The sequence below is a fragment of the Drosophila simulans genome, chromosome 2R (genome assembly GCF_016746395.2).
Source record: "Drosophila simulans strain w501 chromosome 2R, Prin_Dsim_3.1, whole genome shotgun sequence".
NCBI lineage: Eukaryota > Metazoa > Arthropoda > Insecta > Diptera > Drosophilidae > Drosophila > Drosophila simulans.
The window spans coordinates 393,508-411,220 of record NC_052521.2 but is presented as its reverse complement, the minus strand read 5'-3'; the positions used below and the strand labels follow the sequence as shown (position 1 = coordinate 411,220).

The following is a 17,713-nucleotide window of genomic DNA, read 5'->3' as shown; positions in this document are numbered from 1 at the left end:
CCGGCATAATCTTAACCAACAAATAGGGCAACGTCGCATGACTTTTCCTTGTTCCTAATTACCCTGTGGATTGTTCGAAATTTGCGTCATCTTCTTGAATGTTATGCAGCTGGCCACTGGCCGAGGTTCTTCTGCTGTGCTTATCTGCAGTTCCGTTTGAATTAAACGACCTCTTAGAATTGTTAGAATTATACGACTGTCCGGACTGGACCGGCCATTTCCTTCAGTGTTTGATTGCTATTGATGCTATAACCGTTGCTGTTATACCCGTTATTATAATTGCTGTTGTTAAACCTGTTACTATTATAACCATTCCACTGTCTATCTTGGTTCATTCGGAGTTCCTGTTTTGGTAATTGCGATGTGGTCTTTGATAACCTGCAGAGTCCCCTTGATTGAAATTACCTGCCCTGAATGAGTTACCCATCATCGGGTATGGAACTCCGAAACCTTGCCATCCATTCATACTCAGCATAGCAAACGGAGAAGGATTGTTTCCTCTCCACTGGTACTGCGACCAAATGCCCGTCTCCCTGTGAGCCACCAACCCGTAGGGCTCCTCCTTCTTCTGCTTCTGCTTCTGAGTTTCCTTAACGATCCTGCGTCGCGACTCTACCGACCCCTGCGTTTTCGGTTCTGAGTCGACGCCTTCTATGGCAACTAATTTTTTCTCCCTACAAGCTCCTTGGCTGTGCGATACAACCTCGGAATCAATTGCGGACAATCCTTCCCCCAGTGTTCTCCCTTAACTTGCATTGCTTGAGCATAGCTTACTCCATACCATTCCTACGCTAAGCATCCGCCCTGAACGTACAGTGCGCCGCCCAATACATGTGAATGGTTGGATCGCGAGATTCCCTTCTAATCAACCGAACTCGTCTTCGTGCTAGGCCCTGTGCGTTACAGTGGCCTGCCTAATATATGCGAACAAACCGAATTGTAACCCCTTTAATCGACCGATTTCATCATCATGCTAGGCAGTCGCCCTGTGCGTTACAGTGCCCTGCCTAATACATGCGAACGAATCGAATTTTTGTACTTACTCAGCAATCGAGCCGTTCGGCTCGACCCTTTCCCCCTTTTATAATCCACTCGAACTTGTTGGCACCTCCCACTGCACACCAAACTACTGCCATGACATCGTTCGACGATCGTTCGACCGGCGAGCCTCTTAGTCACGTCGAACTTCCAACAACCGCCATCGTTCTCTGACGGTCGTTCGTTTGATCGAGCCGTTCTTTGCAACCTAGAGCCACTACATCTTCCTCCGATAGTTCGCTTGCTCGAGCCCATTTTCTCGCTTTTCTTTTTTACACAACTTGAATTAATTTAATATTTTTTTTCTTTACCACATTATATAGTTTGGTTTAGTTCCGCTTCTCTTTTTATTATTATTGTTTTGTTGTATTTGTTTGCACTTGCGTTTCCTATTCCCACTGCTTTAACCATTTTTAATTGGTAACTTCGCGGTTCCTATTACTTTCACCTCCATTTTACACACTCTACTCACTGTTATTCCATACATCGCTATTATTAATATTATCTGTATGTCCTGGTCGTAAAAAATCCTGTTGACTCGTCCTTAGACCTGGAACTACCGACTGCGCCAGTTAACTCCTTGCGTAAGTACATAAAAGAGTACATAAAAAAATGTCAATCATGCCAAAAATCCAAAATAATTAAACCAAAACACCAATGACAATAACAGAAACACCAGGATAAGCATTTGATAGGGTAGTAGTAGATACAATTGGCGCGAGCTAACCTCCTTGCGTAGGTTCGGGAGCTAGAAGTGAGACTTTAAATTGATGTTGATTCCCAGAGAAACGTCCGTTGAAGTTGAAAATCTGAATGAATTCTTTTATTTCTTTCTCCTACTTTACAGTTTGGTTTGGTATTCAGTTTTACGATTTGGTTTTGCTTATTCTAATATGCTGATCGACCGAAAAGTAGAAGTGAAGCTGATGCGGTTCTGTGTCGTCAAGTGGCCCCGTTGTTTGGATCTCCAGTGCTAATCGATACAAAGACTCAGCGTTCAAGTGGTCGCCGATCCAGCATTTCGGATGTTAGTTAATACTATGTCTCAGCGTTTAAGTGGGCCGCAACAAAGTACTTCTGGGTGCCCTCTATAGCTCTGGTTGTCAAGGCGTCTTTGGCGGGGGACCGCCGAGGGTGAATGCTGAGGCGGTAACTTGCGCATAAACAGTCCGGCCCAAGTGCAAGCATAATGCGAGCATCCACTTGAAGGGCAACTTGCATAGTCAGCGATCTCACGCTAGCCCAAAGCGTGTGTGCCTATAGCACTCCATGTGTGCCTATAGCCCTCACGCCACTCCAGCACCGACGCTCAGCGACAATTCGAATAAATATGTGTTACAACGATGGACCAAACAAAGTGTGGCGTAAGGCGCTAACTGCGCTGGAGAACCATACCGACATTGTAATTTGGTAAACTGTCGGTTACGATTTTAGGATGCATATCTAGTCGGGGAGTTGGAGATTTGGCATTCATAGAGAACACAATAAATGCAGAGCAATATTTAGGCATTTTGAAATCCAATCTGACATCCAGGGCCAAAAAATTTGTTTTTTTTTAAGATCGATAAACATGATTTAAAATTTTAAAGGTACAGATCTGAACCCTATAGACAATTTGTGGAATCATTTGAAGAAAAAAGTGGCAAAAAGGGCACCAAACAACCATGCAGCACTGCTATACTAGAAGAGTGGATCCCACAGCAATATAATTTTAAAATGCTTATTTTTCCAATGAAACAACGCCTACAATATATTATTAATGCTAAGGAAGTGCATACAAAGTATTAGAATTACCTCAAGGTATTATAAGGTACTATAGGTCTATGATAGCTTAAATACTTTGTGCAAAGAATTTCTTGACAGTGACATACATGTGTAAGAAAATTTGAATTTTGTTGATTTGTTTTGTGAAATATTTATAATTTTGTTATTACTTTCTTAAATATTAAAAATCGCTCGGCGACAGTTCGAATATATATAAGATATAAGCGCCGCTGCGCTGCAGGCTTTAACGGCAGCTGTATATAGATACAAATCTTTGTTTGATTCCGAACATATTAAGGCTGGAATCCTATGTAAATTACGTAAGTGAATATGCGTGTTTCATAGTATTGGTAAACTTTGTTTTATAGTCGCAAAACAAATTTGACACATTTAATGGAATAAAATGGAATGAAATTTATGTGTTTGGTCCGGTGGAGAACCGAAGCATCAGCAGAATTGGTTCGATTCTTTTTCGTTGTTCCATATTCGACGATTTTTCCAATTCAACACTTTTAATTTTCATTTCGACCAGGTTATTGTCGCTATTTGAACGCATGTTTTGGAAAACTTCCACGAAGGTGCACTTGGTGTATCCTAGAATGCTAGAATATTCCAATGAATGTGCAGTAGAAGTTTGTTTTAATGTTCCATTATTTGGGACAGAGTTTTACGCCTACGTTTGAAAAACATACCAGTTTTAGAAGTATTATTTTCAGAATTAGTTTTATGCATACATCTGAGAACATTATAAAATAACATACCCCAAATCCATGTAAATAAATATTTGCATTTATAAATGTAAAGAATTTAGAAGAAAAAGACGAAAAAGGTAATATTTCAATATATACGAATATTAAATCAGTTAATATGAGCTGTGAAAATTTGTAATGCCCAACAGAAATTACCTTCTTGAACAACTTTAAATGTTTAAAAGCTCTGCAATGGAAATAATGCAGCAAGGTACATACGTACAGTAATCCGAAAAAAATACTTTGCCCTACACGTTGTGTGCAATTCTTAGCAATGCAACACTCGTATTTACAGTGTCTATCAGCTTATTGCAGTTGACAAAATATACTTGAAGTTGTTTTTGCTGCTAAACTATTAAAAAAAACATGAAAAATTAAACGAGTATTTTAACTAGGGATATTGATGTATTCTTCAAATTAAAACCACTTCCATAATTATAGAGACGAAAAAGATATTTCGGAAAAAACAAATGTGCAGGCTTGTTTCGTGCAGTTTATTCTACTTTATATTACTAACGTTAAAGCTAATATATTGTTGGTCATATTTTCTAGTTCAGCACACATTTGAGGCGATTTCCCGATTTCCAAGATAACCTTGTTTAAGTCGTTTGTTTTTGGAAATATTCCATAAGGCTATGTCAGTTTTTCTACCATTTCTGTTGGGTATTTCCTTTATATTTGAATACAAATTTTGGCATCCACTTTCACGCGCGTTCCAGCATATGCTATATAGGCCCAACCAAAGACTATAGAATAACATGAAGCGTAACGCCTTACGATTATTTGCAAAAGGTTGCTGGCTCCAGGCTCTCTCAAATTTTTATTCAAAAGCCGGAGAGCGGTGCAAACGTATACTAATGCATTGTAAATTTGACTTTACATGTTCTTAGCCTTTAAATCTATATTATTTTTTATCAATTGGGACCATTTTCAACCAATTTCATAACTGACTTTGTATAAGATTAATTGTAATTAGAGTATACAGCGTGTTTACAGCGCAGAAGTTTATTGGTAACTGAACTCAAATTATGTATGCTTGCTGCACACAGGCAGCGTTAAAATATGCAAACAAATAGTGATTGCCGATCAGTAGCGAAAACACTCAAAAAGGAATTAACCGTTGCTCGCAGGCAACTTGAGTGTTTGAGTACACAAGTAATTGAGTGATTCTTCCATACATAGTTGTTCATTATATATACTCAACACTCCTTCTCAACGTTGTATGTTTACATATTCACTCAAAACAGTCTCATTAGCTTAATACATTAATTATGCTTAATTCAACTTAAATTCTTTGTTAACACATACACGTCTTCAGTGGGAACATAATTAATGTTTACAATTTTATCCTTATATATATCTCTGACATAATGATATTTAATGTCAATGTGTTTGCTTCTTGCATGGAACCTAGGATTCTTAACTAAGCATTTCGAACTTTGGTTGTCGCTAAAGATCTGCGCAGTCTTGATATCTCCGAAACCTATTTCGGCAACCAGCTTTCTAATATAGACCGCCTCTATGGCAGCCGTGGAGAGAGCTATATATTCGGCCTCTGTGCTGCTCAGAGCTACAATAATTTACTTCTTGGATTCCCAACTAAAGGCAGCACCAACAGCAAATAACGCCCATCCAGTATATGATTTGCGATCTGAAGAATCGCCAGCCCAGTCTGCATCCACGTAGCAGTGAATGCTCTGCCAATTCTCTGCCAATCCGCTTCACAGCAAAATGCAATATGTCTGGTCGAGTCATCATCGCCAGATACAGTAGGGACCCAATCAATGACTGATAGGATTACATTTTTCACACGGTCACATCCCTCGTCGTCGCATTTTATCTGATGGCCAGCCTCCAATATAATACTGCTTGGCTTACAATCTTGCATTCCATAATCGTTAAGGAGTGCCTCCACATACTGCTTGTGGCCAATTTTGATACTTCCAGTTTCTCCCTCTCTCTCAGTTTCCATTCCAAGGAAATGTCTAAGATCGCCGCTGTCGACCACGTCAAACTTCTTGGATATAAGCAACTTGATCTCGTTTAGGTTATCTTCGCTGGAGCTTGCTATGATCAAGTCTTTCGCGTACACCACAATTAGGCCCAGATTGCCATCAACTTTGCGCACGTACAAACAAGGTTCACTAGGACAAGGAGTGAAACCAATCTCCAATAGCACGGCACTCAGTCTCGTTGCATTCGCGTCCACTCTGTGTAAGGCCGGATTTGTGGAGTCTCAGAACGCGTCTTGGAAACTGCTCATCTATGAAACCTTCAGGCTGCCTCATGTACACCACATCATGCAATTCGCTATTTAGGTAGGCTGAAGTAACGTCCATCTGGTGCATGAACGTGCCATGTTCAATTGCCGATGAGATAACCAATCTTATCAGGTACTCCACAATAAGGGGAGAAAAATTTTCGAGATAATTAATACCCTGGCGCTGTGCGCACCCCTTAGCCACCAGTCGCGATTTGCAGCGTTCAATGTGGCCATTCTTGTCTCGTTTTAACGCAAAGACCCATCTGCAACCAATAGTCTTCTCGCCTTTCGGTAGATCGACCAGTGACCAAGTTTTGATTGCTCGTAGGCCATCCATCTTCTTCTGAACAGAAGCTTTCCATTTGTCGCTGTGATCACCGTTCATAGCTTCTTTAAAACTTCCAGAAACAACAATGTCATCAGTCGTCAGGACATTCAGCATCTGTGCGAGGTCGTCCTGGGAAACCAGTTACACTAACTTCGGTCGTTCAGGAGCTCTTTGTGCTCCTTTTTCTTCAAGATGCGCGTTTTTAGGATCCACGTCTTCTGGCTCTTCAATGGTTCAATACTTGCAAGTTCGTCATCACCTGCCTCAAGCTCCTCACTAGGAGGATTATTAGACAACTCACCAACCAGAAGCGTAGATTTGCCTCGGAGTTCAACCAATTTAAGCTCTGTTTCACCAGGCAAGCCACTTCTGCCCAAGTCATCTTTGAAAACCATGACGTCACGCGCTTCGATCATCTGCCTCTTCTCATGGCTATACACTCGATACGCCTTTCCCGTTTCGGAGTAGCCAACCAGTATATGCTCCTCACCCTTCGGAGCAAACCTCGTCTTATGTGTCTTGTTCAACACAATGGCTTTGGCACCAAAGACACGAAGGTGCCCAACGTATGGCTTTCTTCTTGTCCATACCTCAAAAGGGGTTACACCAGGGAAAGTTGTTGTTTCTGCACAATAATTCCCTATCCTGACCATAATGGTTATCAGTTATCCTATTCAGATCAACAAACATATTTTGAAGATGAAAATTATTATGCGTGTTTACAGCGCCAACGTTTATTGGTATCTGAACTCAAATTATGTATGCTTGCGGCACACAGGCAGCGTTAAAATATGCAAACAAATAGTGATTGCCGATCAGTAGCGAAAACACTCAAAAAGGAATTAACCGTTGCTCGCAGGCAACTTGAGTAATTGAGTGATTCTTACATACATCAATAATCCTTATATATATTCAACAGAGCATTCAGCTTGCGACATGTGAAAAATTAGAGAAGACAACGATTGTTAGGTGCTTACGTCCGCACGATTTGCCTCGAGAAATTAATTTGCCAATAAAAAGGTCGCAACCTTTATTTATTCTTTAATTACTTATATACAATTATGTATGTTTGTATTATTTCAATCAATATAGAATATGAACTTATCGATCTCAGAAACTGTAATAAATAGAAGGTTGAGATTAAACAAACAGATTCTAGAGACAGATGAAGCGCAAGTTTTTGGACGCGTGTTGCCACGTCCACAAATCGCCCAAAACTGCCACGATCACACTTCCGAAAATTGTTTGATATTTTATCATAAATTTATAAGTAAAATTGTAAATTGTAAATTTCTGTCGATTTGCCAAAAAGCTTTATTCATCGCCCGCTCTAACGCGCTAAAACTGCCTAAAACTGTCACGCCAACGCTTTTGAAAATTTGTTTGCATATTTTTCCATAATATTATTAGTCTTGTAAATTTCTATTGATTTCCCAAAAAACTTTTTGCCACTCCCACTCTAACGCCCTAAGGCCCCCGAATCGTCACGGTTACACTTTGGAACAATTTTTAAATTTGTTCTCATTTTTTTCCCCAATAACTATCGATAACCCAGAAAAATTATTAAATTTCGCGTTCGCATTCACACTAGCTGAGTAACGGGTATCTGATAGTCGGAGACTCGACTATAGCATTCTCCCTTTTTTTTATACCCGTTACTCGTAGAGTAAAAGGGAATACAAGATTCGATGAAAAGTGTGTAACACGAAGAAGGAAGCGTTTCCGACCTTATAAAGTGGTATATGTCTTCTTGATCAGGATCCCTATTCGAGTCTAACTGGCAATGTCCGTTCGTTTGAACGCGTCGAACTATAAAAGATAGAAATTATGCAAGCAGATTTCATAGACATAGACGCAGCGCACTCTAACTCCCACAAACCGTCCAAAACTGCTACGTCCACACTTTTGGGAAATATTTTGATATTTTTTCATTTAATTAAAAAAATCTTTTACCGCTTTGCAAAAACCTTTTTTTTGACACGCAATGCTTTACTTAAAAATCTGTGTGAAATTAATAATCCCTCCAAAAAATGCCGATATTTTACAAACAAAAATCTCTTTACGCAGTAAAAAAGTATCTGAATTAGTAAATAAATAAAGTCTATTTATAAGTGAAATGCAAAATTAGTTATTGTCACTTTTTTGTGAAAGTAAAAACAGGTCGGATTGACCGGAGATTGGTTAAATGTCACTGTTGATGCTGAACTAGAACGTACTTTAGTCGTAATAAAAAACAACTAGCAAAATGAAATAGGAACGTCGTAAGCCGGTGTATTAAAATATCGAATAAATAGAAATGAATATTATATGTCCTTGCAGCTTTTATATCCACAAAAAATATAGAGAGAACGAGTTAGTCGAGTTATTAAGATACAAAAAGAATGAGCTTTGCGATTTGTGGACGTTAGAGTAGGTGTGGTCAAAATGATTGGCATATCGATAGAAATTTGAAAAACAACCCAACCCAAGACATTTTTCCGATTATATTATTATTATTATATTATATTTTGTTGTATTAATATATTATTGTATTATTATATTATAATAACATTATATTATTATATTATTTGACACCGCTCGGCGAAAATGCCTTCTGAACATCCTGGAAAAACACCACGTGTTCGTTAACAAACAGAGTAGTAAGAGTTTTGTATATTTGTGGTTAAACTTAACCTGAAATAGAATCGTTATCTTACGTTCCGCAGTTTTTCTTCCCTCTAAATGTGATAGCTCAAAACGGAGTTATTCGATCCGCCAAAAATTGCATAAACGTCAAAATTCTGACACAAATATATAACTTCGGGTCTAAATTGAGTCATGATATCGATAGCCCTAAACAGTTCCGCGGCATTTACTACCTGCAGGCAGCTAGCTTCGAAGCGCGACTCTTCGTCGTGTTGGCTCGATTCGCACCGCCGCTCGACGATTTTTCCGGCGAACTCCTCTTCCACGACGCTTCGTTTCCACTCTATTCGTGGTATAGCCGGATCACATATGTTCACCAGATGTCCTCGACGAAAGGGCCCGACGTGCTTGTACTATCTCTTCCTGCGCACAAGTGTAGGCAGGTAATCATGCACCCCAGAATCGATTCCGCATTATTCTCGCTATGCGCCACTACATGCTCCTTGGGCGCGATCTCCTTCATTGTGTTCTTCACCTGGGAATGAACCCCAGGCTCCACCCTCGCCGGGCAATTAAAGATCCATTCGACTCCTTTGGACGACAACTCGCTCTGGATCTTCGCAGCCACAAATTCCTGGGCTATGGGCTCCAATGAAGTTCTTCCCGTTGTCGCTCCTTATCCTGACCACCGGTCCACTACGGCTCATAAAATTTCTCGCCAGATTATACAGGAATCTGTAGAGAAATCGTGGGCCATCTTCAAGTGAATGGCCCTTGTTGAATGTGGTTAGACATCTTAACAATGTCACCCAACTCTTTTCCGTGTGACGCCCAACAATCACAACCAACGGTCAAAAATAATTCAGGACAGTATACTTAAATGGCCATCCGTTGGCCTCCAGCCGGTGCTCTGGCAGGGGACCCATCTCTGGCTGCTTCGTCCTCGTCGAAGTATGGAGACAACCAATACAGTCGGCTGCCATTAGCGGACTTTCCTTGGCGTCGTTCCGACGCAAGCTCTACATAGAAAGGTTTAAGTCGGTTACTCCATAAACGTTCTTTAGCCCAGGAAGCTTTGGCTTGCCGGATGCATTGATCTGCAGGCTAACCATCCTCGTGTGCTCTTTGGCCTATTTTCCGTCAAACCATTACCCATTCAGTTGACGACTCTCATATTTCAGGTTCAACCGGTAATCGTATTTATTTTCGATTTCGATTTGGTCAGAATCTTTCGATTTAGTTTTTAGTAGCTCTGGTTTTTCCCAACATTTTTGCTATCAGAATGTTTTGTAAACAGTAAACAGCTGGCTAAGCTTTTTTCCAGACAATAGAGCGACGAACTATTAATTTTTTTTAAATTCCGATGTTTGCAATTACTTTTTTACTCCACTTTGACCAATTTGGTAATTAAATTAAATATCATTATTTACAAACAACACTTTTGGCACTCCTTTAAATTAATTAATGAACTCTTTTAAATTTTATAAGCATTTATAACTGCATGTTTAATTTCACCAACGGTATCAACGGGCAGTCTTCCCGATATTTTTTGTCGACGTCCGTATGACCCCTTGCCAAATTGAAACATTTTGTTGCCGACGGCGAAATTTTGATTGTCAAATTTGAGGTGGAGTCAGAAATTAATTTTTTATAAAATAACTAAGTATCCGAATGATCTTGATTCTAGAGACGAAGACGCAGTGCAGTTGACGCACTTTTCCACGCCCACTCTAACGTCCACAAACCTCCCATATTTTTTCATATTTTTATTAGTTTTGTAAATCTTTATCGATTTGTCAAAATACTTTTTGCCACGCCTCAAAACCACCCAAAACTGCCACGCACACAATAATTCTTAAGCTAAGATAGGAAGGATAAACATATAAAGAAATTCAAAAAAAGTATTGAATGTTTTGCCAAAATGCTATCCAATGCCATTAAATATGAATGGAAGCCCGAAACCCGTGGTGCCATACGTAAAACCACAGATATAAAGGATCGACGCATAGTTCCTTACAGCAAAGTCAATCCTTTTGCATCCTTTGGGGACTTGAAGTCTGAGCTGAACGTGGGAATCAGCGACGTTACAATTCGGAGACGACTACTGAATCAAAATTTAAGTGCGAGGAGTGCACTTACCCAACGGCATATTACGGCAAGGTTAAACTTCGTGCTATTTGGTGAAACTGGTTAACTACAGTATATCTGACGACCTCCAAACACCATAAACACCCACTGAAGATGGATGGACCTATAATCCTGGTATGGGGTTGGTTTTTTTTACAATGGTATGAGTCCATAACACTGTTGTGGAGGGTTTGTTTGAAAGCCGTGCGCTAGCTTCAATTTTGTCGAAAGCAAAACAAAAAGGAGATTTAACCGAAAATGTTTGTGTCGACAGTCTCTCGCATTGCCCCCGTTGCCAGGAGCGCTCTTCTCGCCAACTTCAAGCAGTACTTGCGACCATTGAGCAGCGCCATCATCAGCCAAATCCAGATTTTGGCCGCTCAGGACACAACCCCCGTTGCTTAATGGAATGTGCCCTTAACATGGATATTCCAATAGGATAATGATCCGAAACACACAAGCAAATCGACTAAGAATTGGCTCACAGAAAATACAATCGAGGTAATTCCGTGGCCAGCACAATATCCCGATTGAAAACCAGTGGTGGATATTAAACAATATGTGTCAAAGAACTCCCCGACGTCTAAGGTTCAGCTTTGGCAAGTTGTGCAGGATATATGGGCAAAACTTCCCCCCAAACGTTGCCAGGACCTGGTGGACCCCATGCCAAATATTATACCCTAATTAAATCATAAATAAGTTTAAAGTTGAAGTTGAATTATCTTACTATTTTTTCATAGCACTGTTATTTCAGTGAACATCAGAATTTCTGCCTATTATGTTGTTATAATATATATTAAATACCTAAGGTTAGGTATTTTTTAGGTAGGTTTAAAAAAATTTTGCCCTATAAAACCGTAAATCATACAATTTTTATCTTAAACTAGCAGGTCCCTAGCAAGGCTATTTCAATGAACACAGCTGTATATATATTCAAATATCCCTATTCGTATACCCTTAATTGTAACGTGCATGTATAATATAACATGTAATCTGGCAGTTGAGTACATTCTGCATAAGTGACCACACGCGCACTCCAAATTAATCACTTGAATTCTGAATAATTTTTGAGACCTACAAAGCGGAGCCCTCCTAGTAATCGGGACCTGTATCTTACTCAATGCAAATCGGTTAAAACCAAATTGGCTAAGAACGCTCTATGACCCAAATCGAGCCTAATTTCATAAATAAAGGTATCGCTTATAAAGAGCCAAGCACCGATCTAACTGGCGACAAGGATTTAAAAAAAGCACCGATTTGAAATTTATATTTCCAAATTAGCTCGTGCAAATTAATGGACATGATATTACGTCACAACACATTGGGAAAAAAGGAAGTGGTGATGAATTGATGGACGTTTTAAAACTGTGTAGAGTAGAATCCACAATAGAGTAAAATTATGATAAAATAAACGAAATTGCCAATAGATTACACAACCGGATCTTAACACACTCTGACGAAACGTCTACTACCTATGAAGTAAACAGAATTTCTCTTTAAGTATTCAGGGACAATATTCCAGAAGGAAATAAAACAATGATTTTCGCATAAACCATTAGTCATATAAAATTATTGAAGCAGCACGTCATCAGAGCTATACTTTGTAGGGACCTATTCAAAAACAATTTAACTACAAACCTCCCTCCTTTAAAAAATATTTCAATAACGATAGTAACAATCGTAACGAACGAACTCCAAATGGATACGGAAACCAAACCGTGGACCACATAAATAGAAATTTTCAATAAGGGGACCAACAAGACTCCCCATTATAATACTAAGATCTTCCCAAAAGACCATCTTTTCATTCTCGATACTGGGGAAGACTTTAGTATTAAAAGTCAAAATCAAACATCGACGTCCAAGTAAAGGCAATTGGAAACATTACCCAAATAAAAAAAAAATTGTGCAAGTTTCGTTTATTCAAGAAATTTAAAACCAATTTATTCGAACAAAACGAGTTCTTGGAATACAACTTTCACTATAGTTTTGATGGCCTAATAGGAGGAAACATATTAAATGATCTAAAAGCAATAATATATTACTCGAAGCGGATAATTATTTTGAATAATGTCAGATTGAAGTTGCCTACCCAAAAACATACGTTGTACAGTTCAGAAACGAACACAAGTCATACCCAGCGGTTAGAGTACTTAATTCGTACTTCCCAGAAACTACTAACATTCACGAGCGCAGTAAAATTCAAAATGCATGCCAAAAACAATATATTTTAAAGATTATAGGTACCCCGAAGCACTGTGAGGAGTCTTAAAACTCCCCACAAATCTCGTGTAGGGGTGTGGCCTAGCAACAGCCGCGATGCAAGGCGGCCAGCGCAAAGCGGAGAGACCGTGAATTAACGGTACCCCGTTAGGTCTTGGACTCGAGCGGGCCAAGGGCACAGGGGTCGAATGGTAACGGTGCGGATGTCGGACAGGCACAAAGAAGACGCACCGTGAACTAACGGTGGCGGAGGAGTAGGACAGTTAATGAGACAGTGAGATCGCGTGCAGAAGCAGTCCGAGCGTCGGAGTGTTACGAGAAGGATCTCGGAAGTGTGAACGCGCGGTCAAAGGAGAAGAAAAGGAGCAGTGCAAGCATCGGGCGGCAAGAAGCCCGAAGGACTCAGAAGGACGAATCACCACAAGCAAGTGGAGATCCAGGGCGTGGAGGAGATGGATCTGACGTGTCGTAAGGATCATTGGAGTCAGTGGGTAGCAAAGGTGGTCCCAGGACAAGCGTTGCCTCGCCCAAGGACGATACACCCTGCACCATAACATCCTAAATCCATTCCGGCCGGCAGAAAGACCTTCAAAAGCTAAGGCAAGAACCCGACGTGTCTTTAAGGGTCAGTGGAGTCAGTGGTCGGTACAGGTGGTCCCAGGACGAGCGTTGCCTCGCCCCAGGACGATACACCTTACCCCCATAACATCCTAAACCCAGACCGACCGGCGGGTGGTCTTCTAGCGGAGACGACTGTGACGCAGCGGTTTCGAGAAGGACAGTGGAGTCAGTGGTCGGTACAGGTGGTTCCAGGACGAGCATAGCCTCGCCCCAGGACGATACACCGTGCCCCATAACATCCTAGTCCCGGCCGGGCCGACTCGTCGTCCACGTCGAGGAGCCAGCAGTACCATGGAGGCAAGGCGTTGCAAGAGAAGCTCCGCAGGTGTAGAAGATCTCCGGAATATAATATAAGAAACAGCGAAATAAACGACTATATTAAGAACCTATTGCGTTTCCTTGGTCGGGCAATCACACAACTCATAAATTTGGTGGGACGAACACAAAAACTCTCTGAGCTAGCCGCTGCAACTAGTAGCGAGCGAAATAAAGAAAATCAGTTCGTTACAGCACATATGGACGAAGTATACAAACAAATAGACGATGCTAAAACAAAGAATAATGAGGCATTCGAATAGCCCCTACAACTGTCCATTATGGGTTGTCCAAAAAAAATGGACGTATGAAACCAACAGAAATGGCGATTTGTCGACGATAGAAAATTAAACTCGCAAGCAATCGAAGATCGATATCCTATGCCTAATATAAACGAAATATTTCATAAGCTGGGTGGCTGTTTAATATTTTCATCTTTAGAGTTACCAAATCAAAATGAGCAAGTGCGATATCCAGAAGATAGGATTTTCAACTGGCAACGGTCACTACGAGTTCTTACGAATGCCATTTGGACTTCAAAATGCTCCTGCAACAAATCACTTTTTTATTGTATACATTGACGATATTCTTATTTTATTGAGCATCTATCTGAAGTATTAAATTGTCTGGCTGATGCTAACTAAAAGCTTTAAATTGACAAATGTGAGTTTGCCAAATGCAAAATATAATTTTAAGGGACGTTTTAAATGCAGACGGTCTGAAACCAAAGAAAGTTGAGGCAATCGATAGGATTAAATTGACAACAATGCAAAAACAAATAAAAAGTTTCCTAGGCATGACTAGCTATTTAGGGCGATACATAAAAGATTACTCTAAAATCGCGAACATTTAATAAAATACAGGAAAAAATTCCAAAATAAATACAGAAGACTTTTATTTTATAGAATAGTTCGAAAAGCTCAAAACCCTAATTAAAAGCGAGGCAGTGTGGCCTATCGTAACCTCCAAAAACAATTTACACTTATTACACATTCCAGGAACTATGCTTCGGGAGCGGTCCTAATGCAAAATACCAAAGTAATATGCTACGATTGAAAAGGAACTCCTAGCTATTTTCTGCTCTATTTAACATTTCCATTATTATCTATTTGGAAAAAAATTTTTTAAACCGACCACCGCCCATTAGTATAGCTGAAAAATTTAAAAGAACCCAATTTAAAGCTACAGAGATGGAAAATACTACTAAATGAATTTTAATTTGATATTGCTTTCATCAAAGGAAAAGGAAATTCTTAGCGGACGGACTTAGGATATGCGCTAATAATAGCATCTTAAATCATCCCGAATTAATTAGACATGAAGTCATCCAATTAGATAAAACATTTATATATTTAGGTCCCATGCAATCAGTTAAAACAAATGACGGCCAAAACAATGACATTTCGTTTGACATATATTAAACCTATTCTCAAACCAATCTACAAATTATGAAGCCGTCCACAGCGCTCAATCTGACAATTTAAACTATACACAACAGTAAGTATTGCTATCATTTTAGAAATATTTCGAGAAATTCTACCAGAGAAAGTGGCTACTAACACTTACTGTGAAGATGTGAAATTGTACGTAAAATTCCAAGAATGATATAGTCAAAATTTCGCGTGCAACGACAACTTAAAATGTATAAGACCGTTTGTTTTTCTGAAAGAAGTCACAGATAGAGAACAAATTTTAATGAATAGAAGAAGAGCATTTAAGAAATAACCATAGAGGTAATAACGAAATTTTGTCGGAATAAAAAAAATACTAACCCAATCGTCAAACAGAAATTCAAAACAAGAGAAATTGCTATAGTCGAGTTCCCCGACTATCAGATACTCAGCTACCCGATACTCCGCAAGTGTGAATGCGCAATTTCATAATTTTTCAGGGAAATCGATACAAATTGGGGAATATAACGAGAAAATTTCAAAATTGTTGAAAAGTGTGTGCGTGACCGGTTTGGCGGCTTTTGATAATTATACCCGTTACTCGTAGAGTAAAAAGGTATACTAGATTCCTTAACAAGTATATAACAGGCAGAAGGAAGCGTTTCCGACTATATAATGTAATATTTATTCTTATCAGAATCAATAGCCAAGTCGATCTGGTCATGTCCGTCTGTCCGTATAAACGTCGAGATCTCAGGAACTATTAAAGCGAATTTGAACAAGTCTTGAATATTTTTTCATGATTTGATTTCTTATAAATTTCTATCCATTTGCCAAAAATCTTTTTGGCACGCCCAATCTAACGCCGCTCTTAAGCAGCCAAACCGGTCACACCCACACTTTTGAACAATTTTATTCCCAAATCCTTTAAAAAAAATATATAATAATATATTATAAAAATATATAATAATATATATATAATAAGTGGTCATGTGCCAAAGACAGACCCCTATGTTAAAACAACATTTCAGGCATACATCCCAAACTGACTTATCAAGCACAGCAAATATGCAGTAGTAGACCGGCAGCTGATAAAACCATTTTTTTATGTCAAAACAAGAGAGAATGCTATAGTCGAGTTCCCCGTCTATGCGAACGCGAAATTGTATCGTTTTTTAGGTTATCGATAGATATTGGAGAATAAAATGGAAAGGGGTAGAATAGAACATAAATAGGCAAGACAAACAATAAAACAAAGAAAAATCTAAACATTTTTCAAAAGTGTGGGCGAGGCAGTCCTGGCCGGCTTGTGACATATGGCAAACATTTTTTGGCAAATCCATAAATATGAAAAAATATCAAAACATATTTTATCTTCTTGCTTAAGTATTTAACTTTTCTACCGAATATTTCACTTGACTTGCAAGTCTCTGTGGATGTTTTCCTTTCTTAGGTACCAGCTCCAGTCATAGTACGCAGGATTTTTGATTTGGCTCGCCCTAAGACGCGTTGTCCCATAATTCAAAGCCGTAAGTCCATATTGGCTTAAGCACAGTAATGTAGATGAGAACCATGTAGTCAAGACTTAGGAGAAAAAGGGCGTTGATGAGGAAAGAGAGAGAGTTGATGAGAGGAGACAAACTGCTTTGAGCTTCATATTTGTGGTTTTAGTTTCAATGTGCCTACGCCACGTGAGCCGCCTGTCTAGGTGTACGCCCAGGCTCGTTACCTCAGCAGCTTGTGATATAGGTGTGTGTTGTGGTACTAGAGTAGGGCAGTTCTGTCGACCTAGCTTTTTGTTTCGAAAGACTTGTTGGTAGGTGTATTTATTTATGGCAGGATGCTGGTAGTGTTTTATCCTTTCCTGGATTGAGCACCTACATTATTATTGATTTTTACATTGTTTCGGAAAATAGCTTAGCTTCGCAATTGAGTTAAAGAGTTGACACATTCGAACGGTCATTAAGGGAGATGGCTTTGAGCTTCATATATGTACGCCCAGGCTCGTTACCTCAGCAGCTTGTGGTACTAGAGTAGGGCAGTTCTATTCTTTCCTGGATTGGGCACCTACATTATTATTGATTTTTTCCATTGTTTCGGAAAATAGGCTAGCTTCGCAATTACGTTAAAGAGTTGACACATTCGAACGGACATTAAGGGAGATGACTTATCATCTTATTATTGATATGGTCGTGTCCAGGCGATTTTCCAGGATGTCGGTTTACAAGGGGAGGCAAAACGAGTTGGTATGAGCGTTTTGGCAAAAAAA

General features: G+C 39.5%; 1 protein-coding gene across 3 annotated transcripts in view; it reads left to right on the top strand.

Annotated features, from left to right (window-relative positions):
* Positions 1 to 3,331: 3,331 nt before the first annotated feature.
* The window catches only part of LOC27208341 (sialin), a 33,389-nt gene continuing 19,007 nt past the window's right edge, over positions 3,332 to 17,713 (top strand). The window contains exon 1 of one of the 3 annotated variants that reach the window (XM_044922637.1): positions 3,332 to 3,631. The gene's annotated coding sequence lies outside the window, so the exon portion shown is untranslated. Of the gene's footprint in view, positions 3,632 to 16,891; positions 16,974 to 17,713 lie in introns of those variants that run through there. The other 2 variants (XM_039292348.2, XM_039292349.2) reach the window with 2 other exon arrangements.